This window comes from Physcomitrium patens, chromosome 23 (assembly GCF_059467195.1).
Source record: "Physcomitrium patens ecotype Gransden chromosome 23, ASM5946719v1, whole genome shotgun sequence".
Taxonomy (NCBI): domain Eukaryota; kingdom Viridiplantae; phylum Streptophyta; class Bryopsida; order Funariales; family Funariaceae; genus Physcomitrium; species Physcomitrium patens.
Genome location: NC_143432.1, coordinates 1,359,585 through 1,380,498, shown reverse-complemented (window position 1 = coordinate 1,380,498; position 20,914 = coordinate 1,359,585). Strand labels below are relative to the sequence as shown.

The following is a 20,914-nucleotide window of genomic DNA, read 5'->3' as shown; positions in this document are numbered from 1 at the left end:
GTGTACTTTTTTTTTTTTTTTTTTTTTTTTTTTTGTTTTGTTTCCCCTCGTGAAGCATTAAGTCTTTGATCACACTGCTGTCATGTCTCAATCCAAGTGTCAGCCGTGTTTAATGTCCTCGTTGCTGGAATTTTATCCGCAAAACCATCACCTGCAAAGCAAATTTTTCGAAAAGAAATGGATTGTTGTTCCAATTGTCACAAACGCCATGCCATGTTGACGTTGGCAACTATCGAGGTCTGCGGATTATTTCCTATCTGATTCGAAACTCACGGAAGAATGGCTCAATTACAAAATTACTTGCCATAAATCCAACCATTCCAAAATTTGCACAACTGATGACCACTTTATCAACACACCTTGTGAGCACAGGAAGACGGAATGTCGATGCTTGTTTGAAGAACTTCATGAAATCTTACATTTAATTGATTTAGAAGATTTTGAAGATGATGGTTTTGCGGATAAAATTCACCTGAAGAGTATTGACAAAGCACATAGAATGCTTGTAAGATGCAGCATCATATTGAATTATAGATTATTCATACACATATAATCATCTGTTTTAGCATTTTTAACAATTTTAGATTTTTACGAAAAAATTACATATTTTCCTAGCACTAAAATTAATTTGTTGTCAAAATACACTAAACATGTCTAAAGAAGATTGTAACACTAAAACAAGTCTTTTACATTTAATTATAACTTTTGCAATTTTTTAAAAAATGAATTTATTTTAAATTTCAAAAATTATAATTAATTTTAAAAGACTCTTTTTTATAATTTATTTAATAAAATCCTTAAATTTATTCTTTGTGTATACATGAATTTTTTATTTTATTTTATTTTGTTTTTAGTTTTCAAGAACTGTTTATTGAAGGTTCTCTTATACTTCTAGAATGTTTTGTAGCTTTCAAAACCTCTAGAAGCTTTTATAGAAACTATTTGCTATAGTATAAATAAATGTATAAGATAAAAGATACCTTAGGTGGTCTTTACACCTAAAAGTTCGCTTTCAAAGATCACAGTACAAAAATCTTAAAAAAGCTTTCTCAAAGAATAATTCTTTTTTCATTACATATTTTTTAATTTTGACTTTTTATATTTTTAAATAAACTACTTAGGACTGTGATAAATATAAGGGAAGACTAAACTAGAAATACCTAGGTTGTAATATCTTATTAAAATTATTAATATTATTAAAATAAATAAATAATTTTTTTTGAAATCTTACATTATGTTGTAAATTTCAACCTTACAGTTTAAAAATTAGAGTTTAAGATTCCTAGGACTTTAAGACTTATATTAATTTTTAAAATTTTTACATGGTTACATGTAGATTAAAACTTATAGATTTTTATATAATTGTATCAGATTTAGACTTAAAAATGTTAGTTAATTTAGGCATTAAATTTGACATAATATTCTATCTAAATAATAATAAGAACATGTGTGGTATGTTAATGCTTTCAAAAATTTAATTCTAAAAATGTAAAAAGTTTAAACTCTTAAAGAAAAATAAGATAGAATAAATAAATTCATTATAATTAAAAATAGGAATTTGATTTTTTTTTTACTTTATTTTCTTGATAATTTATTATTATTAGAAGCCTTGCATTGAAATGTATTAAAATTAGAAAATATTGGAACATTTAATGTAATAGAAAAGATTAGAACTAAAAAAAAAAAAATCCAAATTAAGTTATTTAAAAAAACTTTATACACATACACATTTTCAATTTATTTGATAACTAAAAAAATAAAAGAAATTAAGAAATACTAGATAATAAGACAAAATTATTCAAGTAAAATTTAAATAAATAAATAAAGGTATAAAAAAAGAAGTTCAAAGCAATTCAAGAAAATAAATTATAATTATTATTGATAGAATTTAAACTTTTTCTTTACCAAATAACTTATTATCAATACAATTTTGTAAAAGTATGGCAAAATTATTACTTAAAACTATGTAATAGAAAAATAAAGCCAATTAAAATATCTAAGTTTAATACATTATTATCAGATGCTTTAAAAAAAAATTAAAAATAAGATGTAATTATATCACCAGTACTTATAGAATTTAAAGATGATTATTATTATTATTATTATTATTATTATTATTATTTTTAATTTAGATATAATTTTTGGTTTGAATGGAATAGTTTTAAAATCTAAAAAGATACTTGTAATATAACAATTTTTTTTTTTCAAAAAGTAATCTAAAAAAAACTTGACATAAGACATTATTTTTATATACAATCAAGAAAAGAGAAGAAAGATAAAACTAATTTTAAATATAAAACTAAGAGGTGTTAGAGTAGCTATTGCTTAGCATATAGAAATCAAATAGTTTTAAATTAAGACCACAATATAAGAATATTATTGACAAGACTGAAGTTAGCCATAATCACGCCTTTATTAACACTAGCTGGTTAAAAGAATACAAAGAACTTTATCAAGGACCACAAGGTTTGCAAGCAAAATATCTAAATTATAAAAAAAGAATTCTAAAGAGACTTTAAAAAAGTGTAATTTTTCTAAAAAAATCACTTTAAGCTCATGGTGCATCTATAACTTTGATGTGTGTTGAAAATATTTTGTTAACATTTTTTTGTGAAAGATACTATCTAACTTATCTAATTTTAATCATTTCTATTTGTTTTTGTTTACTGAAATAAAAATTAATAAAAATTATATTATTCTTTTTTAATTTTATTTTAAGAAAAAACTTCCATAAAAAGACAATCAAGATGCTTCTTAAGTTAGTAGAATTTATAATTTGTTAAATGGTGTTTATTATCAACTTTGTTTTATTATGTGTACAAAGATAGTGGATATATTGTTTGAGCCATTATTGATATTTTACACTTAAGAAATAAAAAAATGATCTAAAAACATTAAGACAATAAAATTCTTGCTAATTTAGTATGCTAAGATAAATTAACGTATAAATATTAGACAAAAATGAAACAACTAGTGAAACTCTATCTAAGATTGCATTCTTCTCAATATCCTAATAAATTCACTCAAGTTGGATTCATAGGTACACTTTAAATTTGAAGTACTCTTTCTTGGTTTGTACCTTTGATAGAAAAAAATTGATTATTTTTTTATGATGTCAATTCATTATTAGAAGTATTTATAGCCACATTTTAAATTCTTATCTTTAAAATAAGAATCATATTCAATAACCATATATTTTGCTAAATTCCAAAATCTTTTTTGCAATAAAGATTAAAATAATAAAGCTCTTATCAATTAATTTCAATATAGGTTAAAAGATAATGTCAAAGATTTGTTATTAACAATACCAAGAGCAAATTCATTAGAAAAATTTATTGCTCAACCTATTGCATGTGATAATTAAATCTTTAAAAGATGTCAAGAATAAAATTTTGATTGAAGAAGAATAAATCAAATCATGATAATAACTTTCAAGTTTTTAGAAACTTATTTATTAAGATTAGATCCATGCAAATTGATATAATATTTTTTAAATCTCTCACTGAGCAAAAAAAGACTTGATGTTGTTATGAAGGTTTGTGCTTATATTGTGAAGAATCTAAGTGCACATTTCAACATTGTTCTAAGAAACAATATAATCATAGATTAAAGAATATGGTTACTAAAGCAGATAATATAGTAAAAAGTAAGTTTTTTTTTAGCTACAATAGAGATTGTGCCACTAGAAACTTGTAAAATATCTACTAAAGATTATACTCTTTTTTTAGATCTTTTATTTTATTTTAAAATAGATATTTTTTTAGAATAAAAAATTACAAATTTTTTACATTATTAAATTCAACAAGCTCAACTTATTTTATATACAAAGATTTTGTCAAAAAACAAGAAATATCTTTAATTAAAAAAATTAAATTTGTGTATATAGAAGTCATAATTAGTCATTTATTATCTTCTAGAGATGTTACTTATGAAATTATTTTTTTAAATGTAGCAACTAATAGATATAATAGCTTAATAATATTTAATATTATCAGATTTTTATTTAATCTAATTATATTAGGATTATTGTGGCTAAAGAATATAATTCGGAAATAGATTAGATTTCTTATAATTTTAATTCTTCCTATTGTTTAACCTAAAAGTTTGTTATTTAAGTAAAAAAACATAAGTCTAATACTACTAAATCTTTATTAGTTGTCACTGACATACGCATGTAAGCTAGTAATTACATGTATAAAAGAATGATTGAAGCTGCTTCAACATCTGTACCAAATCATATCCTTTCTCCTATAGTGGATCGCCCTTCTTGTATTAAAAAACCAAGAATTGCCCTACCTGAGAAGTTTGATGGTACTAAATCAAAGTTTAGAGGATTTATCAATCAAATACAACTTATGATTGAACTTCAACCCCAAAGCTATCCAATTCCAGGATCACAAGTTAAATTCATTGGTACGCTTCTTTCAAGTTCACCATTATCATGATTTTCATCTTTTCTTGAACGATGAGATCCAATATTGGATAATCTAGAAAACTTTTTGGTAGAGTTTTGATCCATGTATGGAGAGCATGATGCAATTCGTGTTGCAACCAATAAGATCCATATTTTGCGATAAGATAATCAATCAGTAACATTGTATGTTTCACAATTTTAACAACTTGTAATTGATATCAAGTGGGATCGCCCAAAGAAGCGACGCAACTATAAAATGAGGAGTACGGCAATTACAGAAGATAGCATGTTCGAAAACAAATTTGTCCAACTATAATAGGGACCGTGCGACTGGAACCTTATACAACGCCTAGTGAAGGTCCTATCCTCTCCTCAAAACCCTCTCCATGTTTTACGATAAATGTTATTCTAGGACCTAAACATCACAAAGCCTCTGCCTTGCTAGATTCAAGAGCCTCAATATGTTTCTTAGATGAAGAATTTGCTAAAAGACATAGCATATTTTTAGTGAAGAAAACTAAATCTGTTCATATAGAAGTCATAGATGGTCGTCTCTTGTCATTAGAAGATAATACTCATGAAATCCTTCCTATAGAAATTACAACTAATGGTCATAGTAGCTTTGTAATATTTAATATTATTAGATCTCTTTCTAATCCAATTATTTTAGATTTATCATGGTTAGAAAAATACAATCCTAAAATAGATTAGACTTCTCATAGTCTTGACTTTTTTGAAAGTATAATTAAGAGCGTAGTTAATCAAGTAGAAAGTCATAAGTCTAGTATAATTAAATCTATATTTGTAGGTACAAGAGATTTTTTACATGCTACAAAAGAAGGATCACCTTGTGTCATTTATGCCACATCTATTTCTACTGGTGGAAAGACTTCAAGTAGCATTCCAAGCCAATATCAAGATTTTCAAGATGTATTTGAGAAGAAGAATGTAAATACTCTTCTAAAACATCATTCCTAAGACTACTCAATTGACCTTCAAGAAAGAGCACAACCGCCATTTGGACCAATCTACAATTTATCTCAAAATGAGTTGGTTGAATTCAAGGAGTATATTAAAGAGAATCTAGCCAAGAACTTCATATGCCATTCCAAATCTCTAGCAGGAGCTTCAATTTTATCTATAAAGAAAAAAGATGGATCATTGCTGATGTGTGTCGATTATCGACGACTCAACAAAATCACCATTAAGAATAAGTATCCACTACCTTTGATATCTGGACTCCTTGATCAGTTGAATGAAGCTAATATCCATACAAAAATAGATCTATGAAGAGCATACAATCTAGTATGCATCAAAGAAGGAGATGAATGGAAGACATCATTTTAAACAAGGTATGGATATTTTGAATACAACATCATGCCTTTTGGACTTACAAATGCACCAGTAATATTCCAACATCTAATGAATGATTTTATTTGGGAGTTTTTAGATGATTTTGTTATTTTTTCCCTGGACGACATCTTAATCTATTCTAAGAATATAGAAGAACATGAACTTCATCTTAATTTATGTAACATTTGAAGCTTTGAAGACAACCTTTGTTTTTGCACCAATCTTGTATTATGTCAATTTTTCTAAGCTATTTTTTATGGAAATAGATGCATCAGACTTTACTTTGGGTGTCGTATTGTCATAAATGGGAATAGATGATAAACTTCATTCAATAGCTTTTTATTCCAAAAAAATTTTAGCTACCGAGATCAACTATGACATCCATGATAAAGAACTTCTTGTAATCATGGATTCATTTCAAGAATTGCACTATTATCTAGAAGGTGCTTCTAGCCCAGTCACAGTATACATGGATCACAAGAACCTTGAATATTTAATGTGAGCATGTGTTTTGAATCATTGCCAAGCTCGTTGGACTATGTCTTTGTAAAGATTTGAATTCAAGATCACTTATTGACTGAAAAAGCAATAAGGTTATTCAGATGCACTCTCTAGACGATCTTACCTTGCACTAAAGGAAGGAGATGTTGCTTTCGATAAAAAACAGATAATTTTCTTCAAGCCAAAGCATCTTCATCTTCAAGTAATAAAATCAACACTAACTGTTAATTCAACTTTCATTAAACAAGTTCAATCAAGTATGTGTTCTGATCCTCTTATCCATGATATTAAGAAAAATCCTTCAAAGTCTCATGATACTTCCAAGTTTGAATTCAAAAAGAATCTACTATATTTTGAGGGACGCCTATATGTTCTAGAAGGTGAAGCTCGATTATGTGTTCTTTAAGCTCGTCATGGTTTTTCAGCAGTAGGACATTTTAGGTACAATAAAACTTTGGAACTAATATCCAAGGACTTTTGGTGGCCCCCAATGAAGAAAGCAGTCAAAGATTTTGTATAATCTTGTGATGTTTGCTCGAGATCAAAAACTTCTCGTCATCGGCCTTACGAACTTCTTCAGCCATTATCCATTCCAGAACAACCATGGTCTTTTGTTTCTATGGATTTCGTCATGGATCTTCTAATCTCAAGTTCTTATGACTCTATATTTGTGATAGTAGATCGTTTTACCAAGATGGCACATTTTGTATCATGTACAAAATCCATCACAAGTGAAGAAACAAACAAGCTCTTTCTTGACAATATCTATCGCTATTATGGATTACCCAAGGATATTATATTAGATAAGAGAACTGAATTTGTATTAAGATTTTGGCATACTCTTTTCAAGATTCTAAAAGAGGATATAAAACTATCTTTGGCATTCCATCCTCTAACTAATGGACAAACAAAGTATTGTCATAATATGTGAAGTCTTGCTTGAGAATGCTCTAGGCACTTGGCTGTAGAAGATAGAATAGAAATTGCAATAATAAAATCATAACTATAATAGAATATTAACTAAACCCTAATTAGACCATAATAATGCTAAACAAGCTTTAATTAAATTCAAAGAAATCTCAAAGAAATTTCAAAGAAATAATAAGAAATCTTAAAATAATATTAGAATGATTACAAATATATCTCAAATATATCTCAATTCAATCTTAATTTAATCCTAGTTCAAATCCTATTGGACTTCATTCAAATTTTAGGCCAAAACTAATTAAATCTTAAATCCTAAACAAATCCTAATAAAATACTAAATTTTAAATTAAATCCTAAATCTTAAACCAAATCCTAAATCCTAAACCAAACACTAAATCAAACTCTAAACAAATCCTAAACCAAATCCTAAATCCTAAATCAAACTTAACTAAATCTTAAACCCTAAACCAAATCCTAAATCCTAAACCAAACCCGAAATCCTAAACCAAATCCTAAATCCTAAATGAAATCCTAACCAAACTCTAAACTCTAAAGTAAATTGTAATCAAATCCTAAATCCTAAACCAAATCCTAAATCCTAAAGCAAAACCTAAACCAAATCTTAAACCTTAAATCAAACCTTATTCAAACTCTAAACTCTAAATCAAATCCTAATGATTCCTATAACAGATTTAAACTTCAATCACTAATGATTGAATTCTTAATCCTAACTCAAATTTTGCACACTTTTTAAAAAATAAGTTAAAAACAAGCATAATAAATTTGAAAAGGATCAAAATTACCAAATAGACGATAACTTCAAAAACGCCCTCAAGTATTGGTCGGCCTCCTTCTCCAACCTTAATGCCAATCTTCTAGTGCCAATATCTCTCATTTTCATTGTTTAATTGATCTAAAAAATCTCTTATATATAGAAAAATAAGTCTTATATCCTCTTACATAAATTTCACTCCAATCCAACTAGTAGATTGTAAGAAATCTTAAAAACCCTCATTAGACCTAAAATTCTACTTTCTGAGATCTTAATCTACTTAAATCTCAATAACCCTCAAGTCAACCATTAGATTGAGCTAAGATTAACAAAACACATTAAGCACAACTATGATCATTATTCTACAAAATTTGATTCATAGATCTATTACAAAACTCTTGAAATCTTTAGAAAAAACAATCCTATTTTATTTCACAAATCCTGAGTCATCTGAAAACAACCTTGACTTTATAAAGCTTTTACAAAGTCATAACAACTCCAAATTGTCCAAATCTAATGCTTATAGAAATCTTACTTAGTCTGCTATCAAATACCTTCTCCAATCTATCAAAGAGTCTCGGAGTCGTCATTGTGACTCAGATTTGTGCCTTAGAGTTTGATTTCGACCCTAGTTCATAATTGGCCTTCTCCGGGTATCATTATCTAATTTTTCTAGGTAAATTTTGCTAGAATTTACTCTTAACTTCCTTCTAAAGATAATTATATCATTTATTTTTCCAATCTACTTTGTTTTGCCTTATTTATGGCCCTACAAAGTAAGTAGAAGTCACTTTTCTAAAAAGGAAGTATTACTACTAAAAGTTTTACTAACTCCCTATCTTTTATTCTTATTTTTCTACTTTATCTTTTAACTTGGCTCTTCTATAATAAGATCCATATTATCATCTTTCACCATATTGTTGTGTTATAATATGGCAATATGTTAATTAAGTTTTGGAGAAGTATTTAAGATTTACCATTAGCTACCAACAAGATGAATGGGCAACTCTTTTGCTATTGGCAAAATTTGCTTACAATAATACGGTACATTCTTTTACAAAACAAAAGCCTTTCTTTGCCAATTATGGTTATCATCCACAACTTCATACTTTTGATTTTTTAAAAGTTGATAATTGTACTGCAAAAGATTTGGCAATTCATTTATCAAAGCTATATGCAATGATGAAGGCATGGTAAAAGAAGCTCAAGAATAACAAAAGGTCAATGTGGATGTCTATCGAAAGGAACAACCACCATTCTACATGGGTGATAAGATATGGTTACTTCGTTGCAATATCAAGACCACTTGTTCTTCTGACAAGTTAGACTATCGAAGGTTTAGACCATTTTCTATTTGTGTACAAGTCAATCTAGTTGCATATCATTTACACCTACCGGAGTCAATGAAAATCTATCTAGTATTCTACATCTCTTTTTGAATCATACAAGACAATAGACATACCAAAAAGAAATCAAGCGCCACTTCCTCCTATAGAAGAGGATAATAATAAAGAGTTTGAAGTAAAATAAGTCTTAGATTCAAGGTAGCACCAAAATAAATTGAAAAATCTTATCCATTGGTGTGGTTATGATATTGTCACGGCCATAATCATGTAAGCTAATAATTACATCTAAAAATCAATCAAGTACAATTGGCAATTGAACTTCAACCCCAAAGCTATACAACTCCAGGATCACAAGTCAGGTTTATTGGCACTCTACTTTCTGGTTCTGCTTTATCGTGGTTTTCGTCTTTTCTTGAACAACGAAATCCAATATTGGACAATTTGAAAGCTTTTTTGGCGGAGTTTCGATCTATGTTTGGTTAACACGATGCAACTCGTGTTGCAACAAATAAGATCCAAATTCTACGACAAGGAAATCGCTCAGTAACAGTGTATGCTTCACAATTTCGACAACTTGCAATTAACATGAAGAGGGATGATGCTGCACTCATCAGTCAATTTCTTTATGGATTACAATACGAAGTAAAGAAATTGATGCTCAACTTACCTGATCCTCAAACTTTGAGTTAAGCAATCGATTTTGCGGTAAAATATGATAATCGACTTTTCAAATTTCGATCCAAGAATCATTCACGAGAACCTCAACGTTATTACTCAATGGCAACATCAACATCTTTGCCAAACGTATATTCACAAGTAGAAGACATGCAAATTGACACGGTACGTTTTAAACCCCTAACTGAGCAAAAAAAGATTCGTCGTCGTCAAGAAGGATTATGTTTATATTGTGGAGAACCTAAGCACACTGCTCAACATTGTCCAAAGAAACGACCCAACTATAAAATGAGGGGTACGACGGTCAAAGAAGACAACATGTCGGAAAACGGATTCGTCCAGCTACAATAAGGACCGTGCAGCTGGAACCTTGTACAATTCCTAATGAAGGTCCTATCCTCTCCTCACAACCCTCTCCTTGTTTTATAATAGACTTATATTTAGGACCTAAGAATTACAAAGCCTCTGCTTTATTAGATTCGGGAGCCTCAGCATGTTTTTTAGATGAACAATTTGTTAAAAGTCGTAAAATACCCTTTGTACAGAAACCTAAACCAGTACATGTAGAAGTCATAGATGGTCGTCCCTTGTCTTCTGGAGATGTCACTCATGAAACTCATCCTATAAAAGTAACAATAGACGGTCATGATAGCTACATAGCTTTTAACATAATTAAATCCCCGTCCAATCCAGTTATTTTAGGTTTATCCTGGCTAGAAAAATATAACCCTCGAATAGATTGGAATTCGCGTAAACTTGACTTTTCCAAAAGCGTTATTAATAGTTCTACGAACCAAGTAAAAAATTATAAGTCTAGTACAGTAAAACCCGTACTGATAGGTGCAAAAGCATTTATACACGCAGCAAAAGAAGGATCAACTTTTGCTATTTATGCTGCACCTATTTCTGAAAACGTAAAGACTTCAAGTGGCATTCCAAGTCAATATCAGGAGTATCAAGACGTTTTTGAGAAAAAGAATGCAGATATTCTTCCTGAGCATCGCCCATATGCTTGTTCAATCGACCTCAAGGAAGGAACTCAGCCACCATTTAGACCAATTTATAGTTTATCGCAAGATGAGATGGCTGAACTCAAGACATATATTGACGAGAATTTAGCGAAGAATTTCATACGCCATTCAAAATCTCTAGCAGGAGCTCCAGTTCTATTCGTAAAGAAAAAAGATGGATCTTTACGAATGTGTGTTGATTATCGAGGACTCAACAAGATCACAATCAAGAACAGGTATCCATTACCTTTGATATTAGGACTCCTTGACCAGTTGAATCAAGCTAAGATCTATACAAAAATAGATCTAAGAGGAGCATATAATCTAGTATGGATCAAAGAAGGAGATGAATGGAAGACTGCGTTTCGAACCAGGTATGGACATTTTGAATATAATGTCATGCCCTTTGGACTCACGAATGCACCAGCTGCTTTTCAACATCTCATGAATGATGTATTTCATGAATTCTTAGACAATTTTGTCGTCTGCTATCTAGACGATATCCTGATCTATTCTAAGAATGTCGAAGAACATGAAATACATGTTCGTCAAGTATTACAAAAACTTAGAGATGCAGGATTGTACGCCAAGATGGAAAAGTGTGTATTTCACACTACTCAAGTTGACTTTTTAGGATACATCATTTCAAATGATGGTCTCATGATGGATTCTAAGAAAGTCCAAACAACCATGGATTGGAAGATTTCAAGGACAGTAAGAGATGTTCAATGTTTCTTGGGATTTGCCAATTACTATCGGATCTTCATCAAAGATTTCTCACGAGTTGCAACTCCACTTACACGCTTGACTAGTAAAGATAAATTCCAATGGAATCAAGAAGCGGAAGCAGCATTTGAAGCCTTGAAGACATCGTTTGTCTCTGCACTAGTCTTATATAGTGCTGATTTTTCCAAGGCATTTTTTATGGAAACAGATGCATCAGATTTTGCCTTGGGTGCAGTTTTATCATAAATGGAAACAGATGACAAACTTCATCCGATAGCTTTTCATTCAAGAAAATTCTCAGCAGACGAGATCAATTATGAGATCCACGATAAAGAACTTCTTGCGATCGTGGATTCCTTTCAAGAATGGCATCATTATCTAGAAGGCGCTTCTAGTCCAGTCACTGTGTATACAGATCACAAGAACCTCGAGTATTTCATGTCAGCACGCGTGTTGAATCGTCGTCAAGCTCGTTGGAGTATGTCTTTGTCAAGATTCGAGTTCATTATCACTTATCGGCTAGGAAAACAACAAGGTTTATCCGATGCCCTATCTAGACGTTCTTATTTTGCACCAAAAGAAGGAGATGCAGCTTTTGAGCAACAAAGAACGGTCCTCTTGAAATCGGAGCAATTTCATCTCCGAGCAATGAAATCAACATTGACTGTTGATTCAACTTTTCTCAAGCAAATCCAGTCCAGTATGTCCTCAGACCCTCTTGTTTATGATATCAAGAATAATTCTTCCAAGTCTAATGATCCTTCTAAGTTCGAGTTCAAGAATAATCTATTATATTTTGAAGGACGCCTATATGTTCCAGAAGGAAAAGCACGTTTACGTGTTCTTCAAGCACGTCATGACTTTCCAGCAGCAGGGCACTTTGGATATAATAAGACTTTGGAACTCATATCAAGAGATTTTTGGTGGCCACAAATGTGAAAGTCAGTCAAAGACTTTGTACAATCATGTGATATTTGTTCAAGATGAAAAATTCCTCGTCATCGATCTTACGGACTTCTTCAGCCATTACCTATACCAGAACAACCACGGTCTTCTGTTTCTATGGATTTCATCACAGATCTTCTAAGCTCAAGATCTTATGATTCTATATTTGTGATAGTAGATCGTTTCACCAAGATGGCACATTTTGTGCCATGTACAAAATCTATCACAAGTGAAGAAACAGCTAAGCTTTTCATTGGTAATATCTATCGCTATCATGGATTACCTAAAGATATCATATCAGATATGGGAACTCAATTTGTGTCAAGATTTTGGAAGACCCTTTTCAAGATTTTAAAAGTGGACATAAAGCTATCTTCGGCTTTCCATCCTCAAACTGATGGACAAACAGAGCGCGTAAACCAAGTCTTGGAACAATATTTAAGGTGTACTATCAACTACCAACAAGATGATTGGACAACCCTTCTGCCATTGGCAGAGTTTGCTTATAATAATACGGTACATTCTTCCACGCAACAAACACCTTTCTTTGTCAATTATGGCTATCATCCACGACTTGATACTTTTGATTTTTCAAAAGTTGATAATCTTGCAGTAGAAGATATGGCAAATCGGTTGTCAGAGTTACATGCAATAATGAAGACGCAAAATGAAGAAAGCTCAAGAACGACAAAAGATAAACGCAGATCTATATCGTAAGGAGCAACCACAACTCAACGTGGGTGATAAGGTATGGCTACTTTGTCGCAATATCAAGACTACTCGACCTTGTGACAAGTTGGACTATCGTAGGCTTGGCCCCTTTTCTGTTTCTGAATAGATCAACCCAGTTGCATATCGGTTACATCTACCGGAATCAATGAAGATCCATCTTGTATTCCACGTGTCTCTTCTTGAATCATATAAGATAGTGGATATACAAGGAAGAAGACAAATGCCACCGCCTCCTATAGAAGTAGATAATAATGAAGAATTTGAGGTGGAAGAGATATTAGACTCAAGGCGGCGCCAAAATAAGCTGGAATATCTTATTCATTGGCGCGGATATGATATTAGTGAACGCACATGAGAGCCATCTAGGAATCTAGCAAATGCATCAGCTAAAGTCAAAGTTTTTCATCAACGACATCCATCAAAACCAAGATGAAAATCTCTCTTATAAAAGAGACAAGATTGAGGCAAGATAACATTCAATTTCCTATCCTTGTTTGTAACTTCTTTGCATTTGTGATGCTAATTAGATGGAGAGCCAACAACCAGCGGATTCAACTCAAGAACCTTCGTTTGCTGACCTGCCGGACGAGACATTACGATTGTCACAACCTTCAAGACGACGCAATTGAGATGAAGATCTTCAAGAACGACATGTTCTTCCTCGAACAGATGATGAGATACAACGCGTTTGGTATCACAATTTGGGAAGGGACTCTCGATGTTTGGTGATTTTGCTAGAGGTAGGAACAACTCTTAATGGTGTTCCAAATATTCTATTCGAAGGAAGTTACGAAGGCCTCAACAATGATCAAATAACTGGGTGGTCTTCCCGCCCTAGTATGGGACACTACCGATGGTTGAGAGGCCCTATCAATCATCTTCGAAGAGAACAGAGATCAGAGTATGTGGCAAATACAATTCGTCGCATCATAGATTTCTTCAACATATGATGACCACTCCTCGTAGAACTTGTCTCTAGAAGGGGGGGTAATGTCACGGCCATAATCATGTAAGCTAATAATTACATATAGAAATAGGTAGAAGTAAGTAAAAATAGATAAAAGTAAGTTAATTGTATAATATTTAATAGAAAAGCTTCTTAGAAACTTCCTAGATGCTGCTTTGACTTCATAGGTGTCTTTAATTGACTTTTTGGATTAGAAACGTGGTCAACAAGTTGGCCATGTGTCACACATGTTGTTAGCTTGAAGATCAAGCTAACTATGTGGCCCACACGTAGAAAAACTTGCCTTGTAAGTCAAGGCATGTGTCCTACAAAGTCAACACATATTGGAGGTCTTATAGAACATCGCCACGTAGCCCCTAGTTAGATAGTATATATAGAGACAAGAGTGAAGGCTTCTTCACTCTTGTCAACTCCTTTCTTGCTTCTAGTCCAGGTTCAAGAGTCTTTAGTTTCTTGTCTTGTGGCAATAGCCATTCCTGTTTCCTTTTAATATACCTACTTGTTTATATTTTGACTTATTATATCGAGATAGCCTTTTGGTATATATTTTCCCTCATCGAGTCTTTGTCCTTGATAGATATTAATAAATGCATATGGGAGCCAGTAAAGAAACTTGTAAATGCAATAAAGATGATGGAGGCTTTTCATCAACAACATCCATCAAAATCAACATGAAAACCTTTTTTATAAAAGAAACAAGATCTAAGCAAGATAACATTCTACTTTCAATCTTTTTTTGTAGCTTCTTTGTAGTTGTGATGCTAAGGAGATGTACAATCAATAACCATCGGATTTGACTCAAGAGCCTTTGTTTGCCAACCTGTCGGACAAGATATTACAATTGTCATAATCTTTAAGACAACGCAATTGAGATGAAGATTTTTTAGAATGACATGTTCTTCCTCGAATAGATGGCAAGATACAATGTGTTTGGTATCACAACCTTGGAAGGGAGTCCCGATGTTTGGTGATTTTATTAGAGGTAGGAACAACTCTTGACGATGTTCCAAATATTTTATTCGAAGGAAGTTATGAAGGCCTCAACAATGATCAAATAATTTGGTGGTCTTCCGGCCCTGGTATGAAATACTATCGATGGTTGAGAGGCCCTACCAATCATCTTCAAAGAGAACAAATATCAGAGTATGTGGCAAATATAATTTGTCACATCATAGATTTCTTCAACATATGATGACCACTCCTTGAGGGACATTACCATTGTCGGGGTAAAGAGGTTTTGCCTCAAGAAAGCGCTGGGCTTCTGGCTGTCACTAATTGCTCAATCAAGCTTAAAATAAGAAAACCCTAATTTTATATTTATAAGTTCTCCTTTTGAGACAATTACACCAAATACTTAAGTCTTAAATAACCAACAACACCCAAAATATGGTACAAGTACTCTAAAACCTTGTATATCCTTGTATGGAAATTCTCCCGAACCTCAACACCTCATAACGCTTGATCCAACTGTCCAAATAAGATCAAAATTTACATGAACTACTGATATGTTGTTATTATTTTTTACAACAAATTTCAACCACAAATTCGTCGCGGATCTTGAGATATCTTCAAAACCCTAACAGTTGCTTCAAACCCTAATCTTTATATACCCACGTGCAATTTTCTTCATATCTCACAAACCATAAGTCCAAATACCACGAAACTTGTATAGATAGCTTTTTAACACAAATTTTTACATTCTCCGAAAGTTTGAGCCAAAATTTCGTTTGAAAACTCAAGTTATGGCTCCTAACACTACTTTGAAAAAAACCACTCATTTACTGCCTTTGATTTGAATGCGTTGTCTTTAACTCCCTATAACTCCTTCATATATACTCCAAATGCAAAATTTTCTTCGCAAAAGATGTATATCTTAAAGTTGGCCTTCTAGACGCACCTTCCGATCTCCAAAAGCTTCCGTAAGACTCCTCTTGAACTCAAAAGAGTAACAGTAGGTCTCAAATTGACATCTTAACTTCAAACGGCTATAACTTATTCACTCTAACTCCAAACCTTATAAAATTTGCAAAAAAATTGTAGCCAAAACCCTAAAATTTATAACCCTAGCTTCTTATCTCCGAATGCCCCATTTGAAGTCGCCGAAACCCTTCTTAAGGTCGCAGGCAGCCTCTTCAAAGCCTTCATCCGACCATGCCTTGCTTTCATCCCTCCCAATTTGCTTCCTACTAGTTTAGATGTTCATCTTTAGGTTTCCACCTTTTTCCAAGGTTTCATACTAAATATTTAGGTCATATATATATATATATATATATATTAATGTCAAAATCAAAAGAAATAAAGAAATAAAATAAAGTTTCTTATTCCAATTCCTTTTAATTTAATCTACTAGCCACTGTAACATACATCTAGATTTATCAACATATAATATGTTTTAACTAATTTTTACATACTGTAAGCATTTACAGTACAACATTGTGACATTACCCCCCCCCCTTCTAAAAACGAGTTTCGATCATGGACATATGCATGTAAGCCAGTAATTACATGTATAAATAGGTAGAAGTAAGTAAAAGCAAGTAAAAATAAGTTAATTCTATAGTATTTGATATGAAAGCTTCCTAAAAGCTTCATAGATGCTACTTTGACTTTATAGGTATCTTCAATTGACTTTTTGGGATTAAAAACGTAGTCAATAAGTTGGCCATGTGCCACACATGTTAATAGTTTGAAGATGAAGTTAACTATGTGGCCCATACATAGAAAAACTTGCCTTGTAAGTCAAGACATGTATCCTACAAAGTCAACACATATTGGAGGTCCTATAGAACGTCGCCATGTAGCCCCTAATAAGATAGTATATATATAGAGACAAGAATAAAGCCCTCTTCACTCTTATCAACTCCTTTCTTGCTTTGAGTCTAGTTTCAAGGGTCTTTGGCTTTTATGTCTTTTGGCAATAGCCATTCTAGTTTCTTTATTAATATACATATAGAATTATTTCTATTTTGTCATCTCTCTTTGAGAGAAGTCTCACTTATTTATTTGTTTTATCATGTGCTTGTCCTTGATATTAGTAGATATAAGAACTTTTATACATGTTGCAAAAAAAATATTATCTTTTGCTCTTTATGTTATACCTATTTTAGATGGTAGAGAGACTTTAAGAAATATTTTAAGCTAATATGAATATTATTGAGATATTTTTGAAAAAAATAATGCATATATTCTTGCAAAGAATTTTTTTTATGATTGTTCAATTGAGATTTATGAAGAAGCTAAAATACTATTTGTACCAATCTAAAACTTATTATAAAATGAACTTATTACACTTAAGAACCACATTGATTAAAACCTAATTAAAAAATTTATATGCCATTCAAAATTTTTATTAAGAACTCCTATCATATTTGTAAAGAAAAATGAGTGATTACTACAAATGTATATAGATTATTAAGGATCCCATAAAATCACCATTGGGAATAGATGTCTTCTACCTTATATTTCAAGACTTTTCAATCAATTAAATCAAGCAAAGATCTATATCAAAATAGATCTACAAGGAATATATAATTTAGTATGCATTAAAAAAAGAGATAAAAGATTGCTTTTTAAACCACATATAGGTGGTTTAGATAATATTCTTATAATAGATTCTAAAAAAATCTAAACTATCACTGATTAAAAGATTATAAAAATAATAAGATATAAGCAATATGTTTTTAAAATTTACCAATTATTATTGCATCTTTATCAAGAACTTTTTTTATGTTGTAACTTTACTTATAGGTTGAACTTGTAAAGACAAACCTGAGTAGAATAAAAAAATAAAATTATGATTAAAAGCTTTTAAGATAAACTTTATTTTTGTATCAATTTTATATCATATCAACTTTTTCAAGGTATTTTTTATGAAAATATATACATTGAGCTTTATTTTAAATGTAATATTTTTACAAATGAGAATAGATGACAAAATTTATTTAATATTTTTTTATTTAAAAAAAAAGTTTAGCAACCAAGATGAATTATAAATTCCACAATAAAAAAAGTTCTTATAATTTTGGATTCATTTTAAAAATAATATTATTATCTAGAATATACTTTTAGTCCAATTATTATATATGTGGATTATAGAAATCTTGAGTATTTTATGTTAACACATATTTTAAATTACTACCAAGCTCATTTGAATAAGTCTTTGTTAAGATTTGAATTCAAGATCACTTATGAACAAAAAAAAAACAAAGCTTATGGGACTTCTTTTCTAGACATTCTTAGCTTATATCAAAAAAAAGAAAAGATGCTTTTGATTAATAAAAAATGATTCTTTTATAGCCAAAGTAATTTCATCTTTGAGCTTTAAAATAATATTGATTGTTGATTTAATTTTTTTAAGAAAATTTAATTAATTATGTTATTAGATTTTTTTATTCATAATACTAAAAATAATCCTTTTAAAATCTATAATATTTCTAAGTTTAAATTTAAGAGAAATTTATTTTATTTTAAAAGATGCTTATATATTCTAAAAAATAAAGTACAACTATGTAGCTTTTAAGTTTGTTATAATTTTTTTAATTACATGATATTTTGGATATAAAAATATCTTAAAATTAATATCAAATTATTTTTTATGGCTTCAAATATAGAATACAATAAAAATATTTTTATAAAATTTTATAATATTTGTTCAAGATTAAAAACTCTTTGTCATTAGCCTTATGATTCTTTCAATTATTATTAATATCTAAACTATCATAGTATTTTGTTTCTATAGATTTTATGTTTAGATCTTTTAATTTCAATCTCATAAGATTTTACAATTGTAATATTAGATCATTTCACTAAGATGACATATTTTATAAAATGTACAAAAACTATTATAATTGAAAAAAAAACTAAATTTATTTTTGACAATATTTATTTCTATCATGGAATATTTAGAGATATTATATTAAATAGAAGAACTAAATTTATTTTAATTTTTTAAAAAATCCTTTTTAAGATATTAAAAGTACATAAAATTATCTCTAATTTTTTACTTTTAAGATGATAGATAAATAAAACAAGTAAATTAAGTTTTAGGAGAAAATTTGAGGTGTACCATCAACTACTATCAAAATAATTAGATAAATTTTTTACCATTGATAGAATTTGTTTATAATAATATGATATATTTTTTTACTTAATAAATAAGTTTTTTTATTAATTATAATTATCATCTATAATTTGATACTTTATTTTTATTAAAGTTAATAATCTTATAATAAAATATTTAAAAAATTATTTATCAAAGCTTCATGCAATAATAAAGGCACAACTAAAATAAGCTGAAGAATCATAAAAGATCAATGTAGATACCTAATACAAAGAACAACATCAATTCTCTATTAGAAATAATGTATGATTACTTTGTTGTAATATCAAGATAAATTTATATGAAAGTAATAAAGTTTTTTTTTTTTTTTTTTTTTTTTTTTTTTTTTTAAAGTTACAAGACATAATATTAGCAAGATTGTACACAATGAGAGTATGGAATAAGATGACTCTTACTTCTATTATCTATTACTTATAAGTAGTAGCTACTGTCCTAATGGATAACTTCTATCATTTGATGAATATATATATTCAACATTCTACAGAGACTATTCATTGATATCTTATCTACTATAAAGATATGTATTTAATATATCTTTTATATCTTTAAAATCCTTTGTCTATTCATCTATCTTGTCTCTTGGCCTGTTTATATACCAAGAACCAATCTTTTGACCATTGACAACTTATCTAAGATAATATCTTTTATAAAATAAATAATTATAGTTTTATTTTTATTTATTTATTTATTCTAACATTCTCATTTTTCTATTAGTTAAATGTTTTCAATTCCAATATCTTTATTAATATGTGATATTTATCCTTCACTAATGCATTTGATAACAAATCGGTAAGCATGTCTTTTGTTACATAATACTTTATATCAATCACTTTCATTTCAATCTTCTCTCTTATAAAGTGATTTTGAATGTCAATATGCTTGATTTTTAAATAATGATTTGGATTCTTTGTAAATACAAGATATCCTTCAATATCACTCTCTATTGGAATTACTTTCATTTTTATTACTTCAAAATCCTCCAAAAGTTCTCTTAGCCATATTGCATCTATTATACAATGACTTACTATCATGTACTCTGCCTCTATTATTGATCTTACAATTATTGATTATTTCTTGTAATTCTATGCAATAGCTCATACTTCAATAAGCTTATATTCTTCTATGTTGAATTGTTTCAATACCTCTTTAATATATTTACTTTGGCTCATTGTAATGGTCTTCTTGGCACAATCTTTTACAAATCATATTCCTAAATAATAGTGAAGTTCTTCCAAATCATTCATTTCATATTCTTTTTTTTTTTTTTTATTATTATCAATCAATCCATCATCTTTAAGGTATCAATTAAGATAATTAAATCATCAATATAAAAGATAATGTGAGTCATTAAATTGACCCACTTGTTATTTTAGGATAAAAATATGCATTTAGAATGCTTTAAATCACAATATATAGTGAATAGTATA

At 29.6% G+C, this 20,914-nt stretch overlaps 1 long non-coding RNA gene across 1 annotated transcript; it reads left to right on the top strand.

Moving 5' to 3' along the window:
- Positions 1-19,819, top strand: LOC149986473 (uncharacterized). The gene is made up of 2 exons (XR_016500181.1): positions 1-39; positions 19,783-19,819. It is a non-coding gene; the product is annotated as an uncharacterized LOC149986473 (long non-coding RNA).
- Positions 19,820-20,914: the final 1,095 nt, after the last annotated feature.